This window comes from Candoia aspera, chromosome 3, assembly GCF_035149785.1.
Source record: "Candoia aspera isolate rCanAsp1 chromosome 3, rCanAsp1.hap2, whole genome shotgun sequence".
NCBI lineage: Eukaryota > Metazoa > Chordata > Lepidosauria > Squamata > Boidae > Candoia > Candoia aspera.
Genome location: NC_086155.1, coordinates 31,389,959 through 31,409,299, shown reverse-complemented (window position 1 = coordinate 31,409,299; position 19,341 = coordinate 31,389,959).

The window sequence follows — 19,341 nt, the reverse complement described above, 5'->3', positions numbered from 1 at the left end:
TGTACAAAGGGGTTGGGGGACACACGCAAGGTAAAGAACCCGGGGGCATTGCTCAATTGGACACCTGACTGCCAGTTGGCTTTCGACAAACTCAAAAGTCTGTTCACTGCTGAACCCATTCTTCAACACCCTGATCCCACTAAACCTTTTGTGGTTCAAGTGGATGCTTCCGATTTCTCAATTGGAGTGCTCTTGCTGCAAGTGGATGCTGACAATCACCTGAAGCCATGTGCGTATCTATCCCGGAAATTTTCCGAGACAGGCAGTGGCATGTTTGGGAGAAAGAAGCTTTTGCAGTCAAGGCTGCTTTGGAGGCATGGCGCCACCTCTTAGAGGGGGCTAAATGTCCTTTTGAGGTTTGGACTGACCATAAAAATTTGGAAGCACTCAGCATGCCCCGTAAGCTCAGTCCTAAGCAGTTCCGCTGGGGTCAATTTTTCAGTCGCTTTGACTTTAAGTTGAAATTCATTCCAGGCAAGAAAAACTTCCTAGCTGATGCGCTTTCCCACCTGCCCCAGGATTCGGTCCAGGCACCTGACATTGTGGGTACAGTGTGGACAGAACCTCAATTGGGTTTGCAAGCTGTCACACGCAGTCAAACTCGTGCGCAGTTTCAGTTTCACCGGCTGGGGGAAGGACGCCAATTCCCTCGCAATTGCAACAACAGTTTCTGCTAGAGGTGAAATCTGATACTTGGTTGCAAGCAAATAGAGACAATGTTACATTTGACAGAGGCTTAGCTTGGAAGCAAAACCGCCTCTATGTCCCTGACAGTTTGCGAAGGGAAATTTTGATTAGGTCTCATGATGATAAAGTGGCTGGTCATTTTGGGTTTGTCAAAACCTTGCATCTGGTACGCCGCCAATTTTGGTGGCCCACATTAAGATGTGATGTAAAATGTTATGTTGCTTCTTGTCCTGTCTGTGCCATGTCTAAACGGAAGGGGGGTAAACCGCAGGGGCTGCTGCAGCCAGTAGCCAGCCCCTCCCATCCTTGGGAGGAGGTTTCTATGGACTTCATTGTGGATTTGCCTCCTAGTCAGAGAAAGACTGTGATTTGGGTGGTAAAGGACTACTTTTCCAAGCAAGCCCATTTCATTCCATGTGCTTCTATTCTGTCTGCTCAGCAATTGGCCCGCCTTTTTCTAATCCACATCTACTGGATTCATGGTAGCCCCTCCCGCTTGGTCACGGACCGCAGGACACAGTTCACATCCCAATTTTGGAAGGCATTTTTGAAGCTGGTGGGCACCAAGCAGGCGTTGTCCACTGCATCGCATCTGGAGACTGACGGATCTACGGAGGTTCTTAATTCGACCCTGGAGCAATTTTTGAGGGCATTTGTCAACTATCAGCAGGATAATTGGATTGATCTGCTACCTTTTGCTGAGGTGGCTTATAACAACGCCGTCCATCAGAGCACAGGACACACCCCTTTCCATATTGTTTTTGGACGGGATTTTGTTCCCATTCCTGAGTTGCACCCCCCGCGCAGCCCTGCTCTGCTTCTGATTGGGCTGCTCAACTGGCAGATTCCTGGCCAGTGATCCAGCAGGCGTTGGTTGATGCCCAATCTGCCTATAAACTGCACGCTGATAAGCAGCGAGCCCTTCAACCTGCTTTTAAAGTTGGTGATAAGGTCTACCTTTCCACCAAATTCATTAAGTCCCCTCAGCCTTCGAAGAAGTTGGCTCCTAAGTTTGTTGGTCCTTTTCCCATTGTGGGGGTTGTGAACCCTGTTACGTTTAAACTGGATTTGCCACACAATCTGAAACGTTTACATTCTGTTTTCCATTGCAGCTTGCTCAAGCCTGTCAACCACTCCGATCATTGGCATCCGCAACCCCCACCTCCTGCTCCGCTCATGATTGACGGACAGCAACCTTTTGAGGTGAAGGAGGTCCTTGATTCTCGCCGACTCCGTGGCACCCTGCAGTACCTCATTCGGTGGAAACACTTTCCCCACCCTGAGTGGGTGTCTGCCCATGATGTTCAATCTCTTGTTTTAGTTAGATGCTTTCGCTTATCCTCTCAAACCTGCTCCTTAGTGTTTTTTGGGGGGCGGTATGTCATGTTCACCGTTCCAATGTTACTGTTACATCGTAACATTTTGCATGTCATTTCGCTGATGCGTGTTTCATCTGGGAGAGGAGGAGGATTCCATCTCGTGGGATTGTTGTATGTTAGCAGCTGGATTGGAATGTGTTTGGGTTATCTTGTGTGTTCAAGGTTCCTTTCCCAGGACATCAGCAGAAACGGTTACCAGCACCTGGGGGGGGGGGGGAGTTTGCAACGGCCGGGCGAGGGGAGGGATTACGTTTGAGCCGAGGGTTTTTAGTTTGTATTTGGCACGCTTTTGCTCATTCTCAGCTTTCTCTGTATTTGCATACTATTCTTTAATAAATCAGATATCATTAAGTTCCTGCTTGTGAGTCTGAGTCTGTTAGGGTAGGCAATCCTTACACCATGCCAATGCAAAGGCAGAAGTCCAAAGAAGAACTAGAGAACTTAAGAACGCATGGTGGATTAAAAAACGCCCAAGAAATCCAACAATTTGCAGATGTTCATGATGCATGGGGTTTTTTTTAATGCCACAAAGGCCATCTATGGACCAACAAATTATGGTACAAACCCCTTAAGTTCAACAGATGGTATCAAACTTCTAAAGGATAAAAAGTCTATTGCACTGTGCTGGAAAGAGCATTACTACAATCTCCTAAACCATCACCCTACCATGGCTTCTTGCAAATCCCGCAAAAACAAGTAAGAGACAAGCTTGCAGTACCCTCTAGTTTGGAGGAAGTTAGAAAAGCCACTAATCAAATGAAAAATAGTGAAGCTAGGGGACCTGATGGGATTCCTGCTGAGGTTTTTAAAGAAAGCAGGCTTGAACTTACACAACAGCTTCACAAGTTCATTGATAAAATTGGATGAGGGAGGAGATTCCAGCAGATTTTAAGGATGCCATAATTATCACTCTTTTTAAAAGGGGTGATAGGACAGACTGTAGAAACTATTGAGGCATCTCCCTTCTAGCTACGGCGGGTAAAATCCTTGCAAGGATTCTTGCAAATCATCTCCTATCTATATCAGAAGACATCCTCCCTGAAACTCAAAATGGCTTCCACCCTTCCAGGGGGACAGTGGATATGATTTTCACTGCGCAACAGCTCCTAGAAAAGTGCAAGGAACAAAACTGCCCTGTGTACATGGCATTTATTGATCTGACTAAGGCTTTTGATACTATAAATCATACCGCTCTGTGGACCATCCTTTCAAAAATCGGATGTCCTAATAAATTTTTGAAAATCTTGCGGCTACTCCATGATGATATGATGGCAACAATCCTGAATAATGATGGCTCTCAAAGCGATCCATTTAAAGTGGGATCTGGCGTTAAACAGGGATGTGTTATTGCTCCAACCTTATTCGCTATCCATTGCTATGATTCTACACCTTGTTGAAGGGAAACTTCCTACCGGTGTAGAAATTATATATCGAACAGATGGAAAGCTTTTTAATCTTAGTAGGCTGAAGGGAAAAAATAAGGTAACTACAACCTCCGTTATAGAACTCCAATATGCTGATGATAATGTAGTCTGCACGCATGCAGAAGAAGATCTTCAAACTATCCTAAACATCTTTGCAGAAATGTACAATAAGCTCGGCCTCTCGCTTAACATTAAAAAAACCAAAGTGCTTTACCAGCAAGTTTGAACTAATCCCGCTGCAGCACCATCAATTCAGCGTGAAGGTGTGTCACTGGAAAACGTCAACCACTTTCCTTATCTTGGCAGCCATCTATCTATAAAAGCCAATATTGACGCTGAAGTTCAGCATCATCTAAGCTCTGCAAGTGTCGCTTTCTCCCAAATGAAGCTTAGAGTGTTTGAGGATCAGGAGACCAAAATCCTTGTTTACAAAGCCATTGTACTACCGACCCTATTGTATGCCTGTGAAACTTGGACTTTCTACAAACGCCACCTCCAACTTCTCAAAAGATTCCATCAAAGCTGCCTCCATAAAATTCTGCAAATTACTTGGGAAGATAGGTGGACTAATGTTAGCATATTGGAAGAAGCAAAGACCACCTGCGTTGAGACAATGATCATCCAACATCAACTTCGCTGGACCAGCCATGTTGTTCGAATGCCTGATCATCGTCTTCCAAAGCAGCTACTTTACTCCCAACTTAAGAATGGAAAACGGAATATTGGTGGACAGCAAAAGACGTTCTCAAAGCTCATTTTAAAAAGTTTAATGTCAGCACTGAGAACTGGGAAGTCCTAACTCATGAGTGTTTAAATTGGAGATCAGCCCTTATTAAAGGCACTACAGACTTTGAAGAAGCATGAGTACAGGGCGAAAGGGAGAAGCGAGCCAAGAGGATGGCACATCAAGGAAATCCTCATCGTGACCATCTTCCACCTGGAACTTTATGCCCTCGTTGTGGGGGGCTATGCGGATCCAGAATTGGCCTTTACAGCCACTTACGGATCCACCGTTAAGATTTTAATCCTGGAAGACGATCTTACTCAGCTAAGAGTGATCGCCAGTGAACACTAGGTTTCAGATATGTGATAGCAGAGTTGATCAGCACAGTAGTGGAGGAAGAAAGCTGGTGTTTGGTGAATTTGGAAACTATGGTTTTATGCGGTTTTTTCCACTGCAATGTCCTCCAGAAATGTCAGGTTGTAATTTCATCCCCATACTGTTCTGGTTAGAGGTGATGGGAATTACAGTCCAACACATCCAGCAAATACCAGGAAGAAAAGGCTTCTCTGCAGTAAGATATAAATTAATGATACAACAGGTTCTATGGCACTGTCAGAAAGAAACACTGAGCAGCACTTTTTTAAAGGATGGGGAAAGAAGCCTCAAAATAGCACACAATGCATATGAATTAATTAAAATGTAAATTTCCCAATCTATTTCTGTGGTAAAAAACATTATTATGTTGCAACGATTTAGCAAAACAACAGAGCTCACACCTACCTTTCCCACTTCAGAATTCCTGATGCAATATGGATTGTGACAGAGTTGTCTTGGAAGACTCCATTGCAGGAGCATGCAGTAAATCATTTGGGAAACTCATGCAGTTTCATTAACAGAAACCCAGCTAAGTTTTGTGCCCTGGAGGTCATGCCAGTTATCACTAAGATCCATCATCTAAAATTTGGGTTTCTCTTACCATAAAGTCTTCAATTGCTCAAACAGAAATAACTGCAAGTCTTAGTCTCATTTTATGTTTTGTATTGTGCTGACTATTGCTGTTGATATTTATATATTAATTGGATTTTAACAATGATTTGTATTTTTTAATAAAATTTTATTGAAGATTTTTACATGAGTAAAATATAAGCATGAAAACGTATATAAAGGAAAGTTAGGAATAAGATAAAAAGTATGGAAGACAATACAGATAAAGAAAAAGAAAATTAAAGAAGTGACTTCTGATCTTCTTTCCAGCAGTTACAAACAAACCTGTCCCTCCTCTCTACGATTACATTACACAGGTCCCCTCTATCCCATGTTCAACACTTTTAGTCAGCAAATCCAGAAATCACCATTTCATTTTTTTTCCATTTTCAGCAAAAAGTCCATAAAAAGTTCCCAGTCTTTTGTAAAAGTACTTATTGTTTTATTCCTGATCAAACAGGTCAATGTTGCCATTTTTGCAAATTCTGCCATTTCACAATCTATTCCTCCATTGTGGGTTTTTCAGTATTTTTCAAGTGTGGTGCATATAATAGTCTTGCTATAGTAATGATTTGTATTTTTTAAAATGGCAATAGTATATTCAGTTACTTCAAACTAGTCAGTGAAATATTGAAGCGTCCTTTTAGCGATGTTTGACAGAGTAATGAAAGAAATATTGCCACAGCAGAATGTCAGCTATAGAGCTATTTGCTGTTATTGTGCAGTGCAGTCATTTTAGACTCTAGATTAAATGGCTTTGGGGGCATTCTGGCATGTATGGATAGCAGTCTGGATCAGAAGCATGCCAAGTTAGCCACCACCACCCCTGCTCCCAACACATGTACACTCATATACATATACACATACACTCATCACTTCACTCCAATAGTGGAGTCATACATGTCCAGAGTTGCTATTTAGCAAATAGATGCAACTGTGGGATGAATGGGGCTTTTTGCATGTGGCCCTTAATTCCAGAAAGCTGCAGAGAATGTAGTAATGCAGTGATATCACTAGGAGCCAGGACTGAAAATGTCCCTCCCTTTTCCTGTGCTTTCTCTGGCTGGGGAATATTAAAAGTTGAAACAGGTTATTAAATCTAGAAGATGATGCAAAATGGGAGGGGGTGCGGGATTACTAACACCTCAGAAGACAGGCTCAAGGTTCAGGTGGATGTTGATAGACTTGAACATTGGGCTCTATCCATCAAAATGCTGTTCAGTGGCAAGAAATGTAAGATTCTGCAGGTAGGAGGAAAACACACATGCACAGGTACAAGATAGATGGTACCTGGCTCAGCAGTAAGGTTTGTGAGAAGGTTCTGGGTGTCCTGGTGGACCACAGTTTAAGCTGTCTGTTACCTTTCATATTCAGATTGCTAAAAAGACTTCCCTTGTTCATGAATGCAAAAAGCATACACTCCTCACTCAGTTTTCCACGGTCTAAATGCCATCACAGATTTAAGTAACTGTATCTCCAAAATAGGAATCAAAAAGTTTTGTTTTGCACTTCAAATGAGGTTCTGTTTCTCAGCTTCTTTCTTTTGATCCAATAGTGTAGAAATTGTCAATGTGCTTTTAGGTGTCACTTTTAAATATTTTCTTTTCTGGAAGACTCAGGCATGGAGGCAGCTGGTGCAGAGTGCAACAATGGAATATATAAAAAACTCTTTTGAAATCCTGCCTTCAGTGAGGATCTTGAAAGTCTAAGCAACAATCTCCTTTGCAAATCTAATCCTGCAACCCTTCTCTTCTTCGCCTAGTTGTCAGCAAAAAATGGTTTAGAGGACCTAGAGAACTGCAAAGGTTTATTACTGTGGTGATTTTAAACATATTCTTCATACATTAAAGATCTAATTCTTTTTGAAAAATGTAGGGCTGTCAGAAAACATTAATATACTGGTGCTTACATTAAGATAGGGCCTGAGAAATAGCTGACAAATGGAATAAATAAATGTGATTATTGATGCTGTTAGCCCTAGACTTTGGCCAAAAGGTATCTGCTGTCCACAGTAGCCTTCCCCAATATGGTGCTGTCCAGATTTATTGGAGTTCACCTTCCATGTTTCCCAATCTCCCCAGTGGTTGGAAAAATCTGGGACTTTACATTCAATTCATCTGACGGCATAAACTGGGGAAGGTTGACCCAGAGGGTTCCCATGTGAGCCCCAGTGAGAGTTTTCCTTTGGAAAAAAAATTACACATTTACTGGGGGCAGGTACAGGGCACAGAGAAGATTCTTCAGTAAGCACCAACTGCTGTCATCTCTGCTTCCCAGAGGCACTCTGGACACCCAGAGTTATGATGGCCACATGTGGCTGCAGCCAGAAGTACTTTCCTAAGTAGTCTGCCTGTTGCCCAAATCATTGCTGCAAATTTTTAACATTAGTCTGCCTTTGAAGACTAGCTTGAAGATTATCTGCTACTTGGGGCAGAATTGATTTCCTGGTGATTTTAACCCTTTTGTAATGCCTAAACAGGGTTTCTCTATTTTATATCTTCCCCTGTCTGATTACTACTTGGTCTTGCTTCATCTTCACCATTTTATTTCCCTTCCCAGCTACTCCTTCCATCTCCATTTTGCTGTCTTTCTTCCTCTTTTTATTGTTTCTGCTGCAAAGAGGAAAGGAAGTGTGTGCATTTTTAAGAGAATGGTTTTTGTTCAAGTGTGAGAGAACAATTAATTTGGTGAATGGGGTACTATAACAGATCCCTAGGTTTTTATGGCAAAGAGTCTGATGAATTAACCCCATGCTGAAAGGTCTGAATAGATGGAATTCAGTTTGCTTGCTTATCTATTTATCTATCAAATTTATATGGCTGCCCATCTGTCCAGTGAAACTCTGGGCAGTGAATAAAAACATAACCAATCCATTCAAACCACAAAAAAGAATACATATAAAAACTATAAAAACCTCAGCTTTCCCATATCACACACAGGCATGCCAGAGCTCCAGTAACTAACATCGCGGCCCCAGTGCCTGGGAGAGGACCAATGTTCTCATGGCTCTTTGAAAGGCCAGTAAAGCCAGGGCCATCAGCATCTTAGGGGGAGGCTGTTCTATAAAGCAGGTGCCATGAGAAAGGAGGCATGATTCCTACAACCAGAGAGAGGATACTGCTTCACTAATGACCTGGAGCATGCCCATTCTGCCAGATCTGATAGGATGGGTGGAAACTATCAGGGATAGGTGGCCCTACCAGTAACCTGGTCCCATACTATGTACGACCTTAAAGGTGACAACCAGCACCTTTGAATTGCTCCCGGAAGATTTCTGAAAGCCAGTGCAGTTCACATAGCAGAGGTGTTACATGGGCATATTTTGGTGCATCAAAAACTGCATGTCCCGCTGCACTCTGGACCACCTGAAGCTCCTGCACATTCTTGAAGGGCAGCCCCATGTAGAGTGCATTGTAGTAGTCCAAATTCCCAAAAGACCCTCTCCCTTTAATCAAAAGTGCATTTTTATCATTCCGCCAAGAGTTGTTAGGAAAGAAGGTTTAGCCCTAGATAATGTCTGATTTACTGGCTAGAGCCAGGACATCATAGATGGAGTCCTTCGTTAGTCCTTCATTAGGCAAAGCAAAAAATTAAAGAGGCTGGCTTCATTTATCTCCTCCACCCAGCACACATACATTCCATAAAACTGAGAATATTCTCCAGAGAATGTTTAAAACAGGCAATATTAGCTTTATTATGTTGAGGGGTAAAATAGATGAGGAAACATTCATATGAAATGGGCTGTGAATGTTCCAGTTTGGTTATAACCATCAGTGTGATTATAAAGTGAAAAGCAAAATGACTGAAACCAGGCTAGTCTGTTACCAATACAGGAGACAGGTGAAAACCATGCCTCCCAGCCAAGAATGGCTTCAAGCCTGTTATACCATGTGAAGTGAGAGAAAAAGGTGCTAGAATCTGAACCATTCTTTTAAAATAAAAATGCTTGAACCTGATAAATAGCAGTGACTGAAATTCTTTTATAACAGTTTAATCAGCTCTTTTTAAAAAAAAAACAAATCTACTTAGCAGAACTTTGTATCCTTGAATGCCTTATTGTGCCTTCCTTTTGTCTAGCTTGTTAAGAGATGTCAGACAATGATTGTTAAAAATGGTGATACAAAGTTCATTACATTTTAAAGTTGTGAATATACTTCTGAGTTATATTCCAAACATTTGGAACTTATCATTATATAAAGAATTATAGATTGATCAAGCTTGGGATAGCAAAAATCTCACTGTTCAGTGTCGGAAAGATAGAGCCATCCCAGCTACACAATCTTGGATTACAGATATGTGCTCACTTTCTGTTTATGAGTGGGCTTTTTATAACAGAAGGATTGATAATATTATTTTGTGTGGTCAAGGGTTAATGATTTGTTTAAAAATAAGGCTTGAACTGTATATAATATAAAAATGTTTTTGCTTTCTTCTTTTTGTATTTGTTCTTTTTTTCCTCTCTCTTCCTTTCTTCTTTGTTAAGTAAGCAAAAAACAAAACCCCACACCAGAGGAGAAGTGTTTAGGAGAGAGGGATTGTGAGGTTTGAGCCCGCTTCTGACTCCAAAAATGAAACTTATACAGAGTCAGAAGGGGAAAACAAACTCACCAGGAGAGATTTGGAGAAGCTGAACTTGGAAGTGACTCAGCAGAGCGGGAGAATTTGCAAATGCAGATTCGACAAACTCCGGAGGGGGATTTGAATTCTCCAATCAGCGCTTGAGACAGGAGAGCTGAGAAGTGCACAAATCAGAAGGCAGCTTGATTGGCTGCAGGAGAGAAAAGGCATGGAAAGGATTGCTTTAAAAGGCAGGCTTGCAAGGAGCAAGCTGCTGGAGACAACCAATCCTTCGAGCTCACAGAGTTTGCGGAAGAGTCCTTACCAGCATCAGAAGCCTTGTCCGTAGCCAGAGTGGAACCAGTGCCAGAGTCTTCTACCACCGCGGAACCATCTTCTGCCCAAGCCACTCCAGTTGAGACTTTCCTTGCCATCCCTGCTGAGCACAGCCTCACATCCAGCTCCAAGCCTCATCACTTCGCTCCAGTGCAATTCAGGTGTGCTCCCAGCTTCAAGCCTTGCCTAAACTCTCCAGTCCAGTCCAGTCTTGATCCCAGCTCTTAGCCTTGCCTAGACTCTCCAGCCCAGCCCAGTCCAGTCTTGTTCCCAGCTCTCAGCCTTGCCTAGACCCTCCAGCCCAGTTCAGTCTTGCTTCCAGTCTGCAACCTTGCCTAGACTCTCCTATCCAGTCCAGTCTTGCTTCCAGACCTCAGTCTTGCCTACACTCTCCAGTCCAGTCCAGCCTGGTTTCCAGTCCTCAATCTTGCATAGACTCTCCAGTCCAGTTCAGCCTTGCTTCTAGACCCAAGCCTTGCCCAGAGGTTCCAGTCCAGTCTTGCCTAGCCTCCATGTGTCAGCCCGGTCCTATCTGTGTCCAAGCTCACAGAACCTTGCCTCCAGTTTCTGCCTTGCCATGCACCCTAGCTTCACCGAGCCTGACAGCTTCAATCAGAGAGTTAGCTGAATTCTGTCTTGCTGTTCTGCCACAGTCTGATCCTGCAACCTTGCCTGTCCATCCATCATTGCCTGGGTGGTCTTGATTGAAATTGCTTGTCTTAATTATTCACCAGGACTTTACTGTTGTAAATAGTTGTTTTAAATAAATAAAGTTTTGATGATAATTCTGTCTGGCCACCTCATAGCCTGAACAGGACAAGGAGAAAGAAAGGGGAAGACAAAAGAGCATGGAGGGCCTGCCTACACACATCTAAGCAGGAGGCCTGATCGATTATCCTGACATCTGCTGGAAATCTAACTCTGCTAAGAGACAGAGGTCCAACAAATTCTTGTTCTCTCTTGCTTATAGCTTCATTTATCAGAAGTGGAAGGAAGAATAAGAGAGTCTGCTATCCTGGACCTATTCCTCACAAAAAGGGAGGAATTGGTTGAAGAAATGAAGATGACCAGCACTTTGTTGGAAAGTGGTCAGCTTGTATCCAAAGGAGGAGCAATTGAGTTTGACCTGCATGCTGGAGTTCAGGTCTTGAAACCTATATCTGTCATGTTCACTGTTTCAATGTGCACTGTACATCATAACGTTTCACATGCCATGGTGCTGACGTGCGTTTCTGTTGGGAGGGAGCTGCTGTGAAACCTTGTGCCAAGCTCTGTATCTATGTTCATTTCAATGGAATGTGTTTGGGTTATGTGCTCTGCTCAAGGACGTTTCCTGCAGACCATCAAAAGCCATTAGGAGCACCTGGGATTGTGAGCCTGGGAAGATTCTACGGGGGGAGGGATTTCATTTGCACCGAGGGTTTTTAGTTTGCATTTGGCGCGCTTTTTCCATTCTCAGCTTTCTTTGTGATCCTGCATACTATTCTTTAATAAATCAGATATCTTTGAATTCCTGCTCATGAGTCTGATGGTGTTTTAGAATAGGCAATCCTTACATAAAGCTGAGAATCACCAAAGTTGTACCGTTAGCTCCTACCAAGATTAGTTTCTTGTGAGGGAAAACAGTTAACGATGGCCGAATCCAAGCTCACAACTGAGAGACTTGAGGAGCCGACTAGCTTGATGCCCGAGTCAACGGTCAGGAGTGGAGAACTGAGCCTCACCCCAGAACCTTCAGGTTTCCGGCAGGATTCGAGTTCCAGCCCTGAGGTAGAGGAATCCGACAATGGGAGAGCACCAGAGGAACCGGCACCCAGCAAATCGCCTGCAGAGTTGATCACCTGGGACGAAATGGGAGAACCCCAGCCAGGGGCGTCCCAGGTGTCCTGGAAGTATCGGTTCCTGCTGACCCCAAATGTAGAATCTACCATGGTATCAACAGGGAGACAGCCTAACATGCAAGGGAGGGAGGAATCTCAAGCCCCTGAAAGGCTAAGAGTGGTAGAGGCCAAATTAGAATCAATGGAGTACATGCTAAAAAACCTGTCTCTGTCGTGGGCGGGGGGGGGGGCAGCCGAGGCACGAAGGAGAGTCCAGCTCCACGCAATCATCCTCCATCCCCTCACCCAGACCGCCGGCGGAGCGGGGCCAGAGACGGCGCCGGGATGAATCTCCACCCCGCAGAGTTTGACCATCAGTGTCCCCACCCCGGGGAGGAAGAACTACTGTAACCTGGGGCCCAACCACTCAAGCAGCCGCTAATTCAGCTCCAACAGGAGCGGGGGTGAAAGACTTTTCTGTCAAGCTTGATGGGGATCCAACTAGTCTTTCTTTCTCACTAATGCTAAAAGTTATATGAGGCAGTTTGGACCATACTTCCCTTCTGAAGAGGCTAAAATTACTGCCATTGCCACCAAGCTGAAGGGACGAGCAGCTGACTGGTATGTTCAATTAAGTGAGGCTGACTCCCCTGAGCTTGAGGATTTTGAGGAATTCATGTGGGCGTTAAAGCTGCATTTTGAGGATCCTCTAGCCAAGGCAAGGGCTAAAAAGGCACTGAAGGATCTTACCCAGGGCCAACTGTCTGTAGCTGATTACGCCCTGGAGTTTAAGGCTTTAGCTGGGAAAATCCCCAAGTGGTCTCAGTCAACCTTAATAGAACGGTTTAAAGAGGGACTCAACAGGGATGTCCTGTGGTGGGCATTGTGTAGAGATGACCCAGAGACATTGTACGAATGGATCTGTCTGGCCGGCATTGTTGTAGGCAACTTCAGCAAATGGTAGGAGGTCAACCCAATCATCTTGCTGATAATTGACAAAAGCACGCAAATATTGTTCAAGTGTAGAATTGACCGCCTCCATATTTCCGTCAGTCTCATGGGTGCGACGCAGTTGACAATGCCTGGTTTTGTTGTTTATTCGTTTAGTCGCTTCCGACTCTTCGTGACTTCATGGACCAGCCCACGCCAGAGCTTCCTGTCAGTCGTCAACACCCCCAGCTCCCCCAGGGACGAGTCCGTCACCTCTAGAATATCATCCATCCATCTTGCCCTTGGTCGGCCCCTCTTCCTTTTGCCTTCCACTCTCCCTAGCATCAGCATCTTCTCCAGGGTGTCCTGTCTTCTCATTATGTGGCCAAAGTATTTCAGTTTTGCCTTTAATATCATTCCCTCAAGTGAGCAGTCTGGCTTTATTTCCTGGAGGATGGACTGGTTGGATCTTCTTGCAGTCCAAGGCACTCTCAGAATTTTCCTCCAACACCACAGTTCAAAAGCATCGATCTTCCTTCTCTCAGCCTTCCTTATGGTCCAGCTCTCGCAGCCATATGTTACTACAGGGAACACCATTGCTTTAACTATGCGGGCCTTTGTTGTCAGTGTGATGTCTCTGCTCTTAACTATTTTATCGAGATTTGTCATTGCTCTTCTTCCAAGGATTAAGCGTCTTCTGATTTCCTGACTGCAGTCAGCATCTGCAGTAATCTTTGCACCTAGGAATACAAAGTCTTTCACTGCTTCTACATTTTCTCCCTCTATTTGCCAGTTATCAATCAAGCTGGTTGCCATAATCTTGGTTTTTTTGAGGTTTAGCTGCAAACCAGCTTTTGCACTTTCTTCTTTCACCTTCATCATAAGGCTCCTCAGTTCCTCTTCGCTTTCAGCCATCAAAGTGGTATCATCTGCATATCTGAGATTGTTAATGTTTCTTCCAGAGATTTTAACTCCAGCCTTGGATTCCTCAAGCCCAGCTTGTCGCATGATGTGTTCTGCATACAAGTTGAATAGGTAGGGTGAGAGTATACAGCCCTGCCGTACTCCTTTCCCAATCTTAAACCAGTCTGTTGTTCCGTGGTCTGTTCTTACTGTTGCTACTTGGTCGTTATACAGATTCTTCAGGAGGCATACAAGATGACTTGGTATCCCCATACCACTAAGAACGTGCCACAATTTGTTATGGTCCACACAGTCAAAGGCTTTAGAATAGTCAATAAAACAGAAATAGATGTTTTTCTGAAACTCCCTGGCTTTTTCCATTATCCAGCGGATATCGGCAATTTGGTCTCTAGTTCCTCTGCCTTTTCTAAACCCAGCTTGTACATCTGGCAATTCTCGCTCCATGAACTGCTGAAGTCTACCTTGCAGGATCTTGAGCATTACCTTACTGGCATGTGAAATGAGTGCCACTGTTCGATAGTTTGAACATTCTTTAGTGTTTCCCTTTTTTGGTATGGGGATATAAGTTGATTTTTTCCAGTCTGATGGCCATTCTTGTGTTTTCCAAATTTGCTGGCATATAGCATGCATTACCTTGACAGCATCATCTTGCAAGATTTTGAACAGTTCAGCTGGGATGCCGTCGTCTCCTGTTGCCTTGTTATTAGCAATGCTTCTTAAGGCCCACTCAACCTCACTCTTCAGGATGTCTGGCTCTAGCTCACCGACCACACTGTCAAAGCTATCCCCGATATTGTTATCCTTCCTATACAGGTTTTCTGTATATTCTTGCCACCTTTTCTTGATCTCTTCTTCTTCTGTTAGGTCCTTGCCATCTTTGTTTTTGATCATACCCATTTTGGCCTGGAATTTACCTCCAATGTTTCTAATTTTCTGGAAGAGGTCTCTTGTCCTTCCTATTCTATTGTCTTCTTCCACTTCCACGCATTGCTTGTTTAAAAATAATTCCTTATCTCTTCTGGCTAACCTCTGGAATTTTGCATTTAATTGGGCATATCTCCCCCTATCACTGTTGCCTTTTGCTTTCCTTCTTTCTTGGGCTACTTCTAGTGTCTCAGCAGACAGCCATTTTGCCTTCTTGGTTTTCTCTTTCTTTGGGATGTATTTTGTTGCCGCCTCCTGAACAATGCTGCCAACTTCTGTCCAGAGGTCTTCCGGGACCCTATCTACTAAGTCCAGTCCCTTAAATCTATTCTTCACCTCCACTGCATATTCCTTAGAAATATTAGTGAGCTCATATCTAGCTGATCTGTGGGTCTTCCCTAATCTCTTTAGTCTGATCCTAAATTGTGCAAGAAGAAGTTCGTGATCTGAACTACAGTCAGCTCCAGGCCTTGTTTTTACCGACTGTACAGATGTCCGCCACCTTTGGCTGCAAAGGATGTAATCAATCTGATTTCGGTGTTGTCCATCTGGTGAAGTCCATGTATAAAGCCGTCTCTTAGGTTGTTGGAAGAGAGTGTTTGTTATGCAGAGTGAATTGTCTTGGCAAAATTCTATCAGCCTGTGTCCTGCTTCGTTTTGTTCTCCCAGGCCATACTTACCTGTAATTCGAGGTGTCATTTGACTGCCCACCTTAGCATTCCAGTCTCCCATGATGAAAATAACATCTCTTTTAGGCGTGTTGTCCAGTAGGTGCTGCAGATCCTCATAGAACTGCTCTACTTCAGCTTCTTCAGCATTTGTGGTTGGGGCGTATATTTGGATCACTGTGATGTTAGATGGCTTGCCCTGAATTCGAATTGAGATCATTCTGTCGTTTTTTGGGTTGTATCCAAGCACTGCTTTAGCCACTTTACTATTAATTATGAAGGCTACTCCATTTCTTCTGTGGTCCTCTTGTCCACAGTAGTAGATCTGGTGGTCATTTGATGTGAAGTGGCCCATTCCAGTCCATTTCAGTTCACTGACGCCCAAAATGTCTATCTTTAATCTTGACATCTCACCAATAACCACATCCAATTTGCCCTGGCTCATAGATCTTACATTCCAGGTTCCAATGGTGTGTTGATCCTTAGAACATCGGATTCGCCGTTCACCACCAGCACCGTTGGCCGCTAGCCGTCCTTTCGGCTTTGAGCTAGCTGCGTCATCACGTCTGGGGCTAGTTGAGCTCATCCTCTGTTCCTCCCCAGTAGCATTTTGACCATCTTCCGACCTGGGGGTCTCATCTTCCGATGGTATAACGACATATCTCTGGTTGTACTGATCCATTTAGTTTTCACGGCAAGAATACTGGGGTGGGTTGCCATTACCTTCCCCAGGGATCACATTTAGTCTGACCTCTCTGTCATGACCTTCCCGTCTTGGGTGGCCCTTCACGGTTTAGCTCATGGCATCATTGAGGTGCTCAAGCTCCAGCACCACGACAAGGTAACGATCCTTTGCTGAAGAATGCCTGGTTAGTACCCAGTAATTTCATAAATTCCCACCAAAACTTGGACGTGAATTGTGTGCCCCTGTCCGTCACCAAGCGGGTGGGGCATCCGTGAATTTTGTACACGTGTACAATGAAGAGGCGGGCCAGCTGTTGTGCAGATGGGATGGAGGTACATGGGATGAAATGGGCTTGTTTAGAGAAAAAAATCTTTTACCACCCAAATGACAGTTTTCCTCTGGCTAGGAGGTAAATCAACAATGAAGTCCATAGAGATCCCCTCCCAGGGGCGGGAAGGATTAGCCACCGGTTGTAACAAGCCCTGGGGCTTTCCCACTTTTCGTTTAGAAGCAGCACATACTGCGCAGGAACTGACGTATTCTTTGATGTCGCGCCTGAGCGTTGGCCACCAGAACTGGCACCTAACCAGATGAAGGGTCTTCCCAAACCCAAAATGCCCAGCCACTCTGTCATCATGGGATCGTGACAGAATGGTTTTGCGCAACGCCTCAGGCACATAGAGACGATCATGCTTCCATGCAAAAGCCTGTTTAAAAGTGACCTCGTTGAGGTTTGCTTGCAACCAAGTGTCAGTTTTCAGCTCGGAAAGAAACTGTTGTTGCAAGTCTGAGGGAACAGGCAAGCGAGGTGAAACTGAAGCGTCTGTTCGCTGCGCTCGAGTTTGGCTGCGAGTCACAGCTGCCAGACTCATTTGGGGCTCTGTCCAGAGAGTTCCCACTACATCTGGCACCGTACTGGCATCCTGAGGCTGGCGTGAAAGTGCGTCAGCCAGGAAGTTGGTTTTCCCAGGTATAAATTTCAGTTTAAAGTCAAAACGACTAAAGAATTGAGCCCACCTAATTTGTTTTGGGCTCAGTTTACGCGACGCAGTCAGTGCCTCCAGGTTTTTATGATCAGTCCAAACCTCGAAAGGGTGGGTAGCCCCCTCCAATAAGTGACGCCAGCTTTCCAAAGCAGCTTTAACAGCAAAAGCCTCTTTCTCCCAAACGTGCCATCTCCTTTCTGTCTCTGAAAATTTACGGGAGAGGTAGGCACATGGCTTTAACTGTCCGAGTTTGTCCTTTTGCATTAACAGAGCTCCAATTGAGAAATCAGAAGCGTCCACCTGTACCACAAATGGTTTGTCAGGATCAGGATGCTGCAGAATGGGTTCGGACGTAAACAGTTGTTTAAGGGTCTCAAAAGCCCTCTGGCATGCGGGTGTCCATTTTAGCAGTGCTCCCGGATTTTTCACCCTCCGTGTATCTTCCAAACCTTTAGTTTTGAGTAACTCAGTGAGGGGTAGCGCTATTTCCATGAACCCCTGGATGAAGGGCCGATAGAAATTCGCGAATCCAAGGAGACTTTGTAGCTGCCTACGTGTGCGTGGCGGCTCCCATGCCAAAATGGCTTCAATTTTAGCGGGATCCATTTCAATTCCTTATCGGAAATTCTATAGCCCAGATAATCAATTTGCGATTTATGAAATGCACATTTAGACAGTTTAGCATACAATTCTGCCTTTCTCAGTTTGCTCAGTACTTGTCTGACTAGATATACATGTTCTTCCATCATTTCAGTATATATTAAAACATCATCTAAATACACCAACACCCCTTTAAATAGGTGGTCATGCAAGACCTCATTGATCAGTTGCATAAAAACTCCTGGCGCTCCCGCCAATCCAAATGGTAGAACTTTATATTGAAAAGCACCCAAAGGACAATTAAACACAGTTTTCCATTCATCCCCCTCCCGTATGCGAATACGGAAATACGCCTCCCTCAAGTCCAGCTTAGAGAATATTTTCCCCTTTGCCAGATGTGTTAGCATATCTTTTATCAGGGGCAAAGGATATTTATTTAATATCAATACTGCATTGAGCCCACGGAAATCTGTACACGGTCTCAAAGTGCCATCCTTCTTTGGTTGAAACAGTACAGGTGCGCCTACTGGAGAGCTGGCTGGTTCAATGAAATCCCTAGCTAGATTTTTGTCAATGAACTCTCGTAGTGTTGCCAGCTCCTTCTGGGTCATAGAATAAATTTTAGGACTAGGCAATTTCACATTAGGAACAAATTCTATGGCACAGTCAGCTTTGCGATGAGGCGGCAGCCGGTCCGCCTCTTTTTCACCAAACATATCTGCAAAGTCCTGGTATTGCTCCGGCAGCCCGGATGACCCAGAGACATTGTACGAATGGATCTGTCTGGCCGGCAAAGCTGAGCACGCCCAGCATACCTACATACAAACCAAACGACCTGAAAAACAACCAGCCACCATGAGGGGACCCTGAAGTGCCACAACTGCTACCCGGCCAGGCTATAGAGCCTGGGAAGAGGAGAGAGATCGGCGCTATGCGAGGTGTCAGTGTCTCTGATGCAGAAAGCAAGGGCATCGAGCAGTTGATTGCCCAAAAGCCAAGGTTGGAGACCAAGTGGACAAGCTGCTGGCCAAATCGCCGCCCCCCTCGTGGTGGATGACAGCAGCCAAGGGGGCAGCCGACACTGAAGAAGTACTCTACTTCTTCAGAGAGGCTGAAGACGTCTCGGAGCCAGCAGGAAATGCCAGCCACCTGCCATGAAGAGCACCTGTGGGCAGGTGGAGGAGGATGGGCACGAGGATGCTATGGTGAGTACTGACTGTCCCACTCTAGCAGTGAAAGTGAAATTGGGCTCCCGCACAAAGACTACAGAGGCCTGGGCTTTAGTTGACTCTGGGTGTTCCAGGTGTCTGATTCACCCTGATCTGGTTGCTGCTTTGGACCTGCCTAGCTTTCCCCTCCAGCAGCCTTTGATCTTCACACAGTTGGATGGTTCAACGGTGGGGTGGGGTGGGGGCAGCGACCCATTTCATTGGAACTGTCGCAATGCAAATGGGCAGCCACTGTGAGACTTTAAAATTTATAGTAGCACCTGTTGGCAACCCCTTGGTAATTCTGGGGATTCCCTGGTTGACCTATCAAAGCCCACTTATAAATTGGGAACACAGAACTCTGACTTTTAAGGATGGGTTTTCCCAAGCCCCTACTGCGGAGAGGGCTTCAAGCGCAGGGGTTGGAAGGGCTGCAATTGCCACACCATGCCCTAGTTTGGCAAGTTTAGAAGGCTCGCCTAATCGATACCAAGATTTTGAAGAT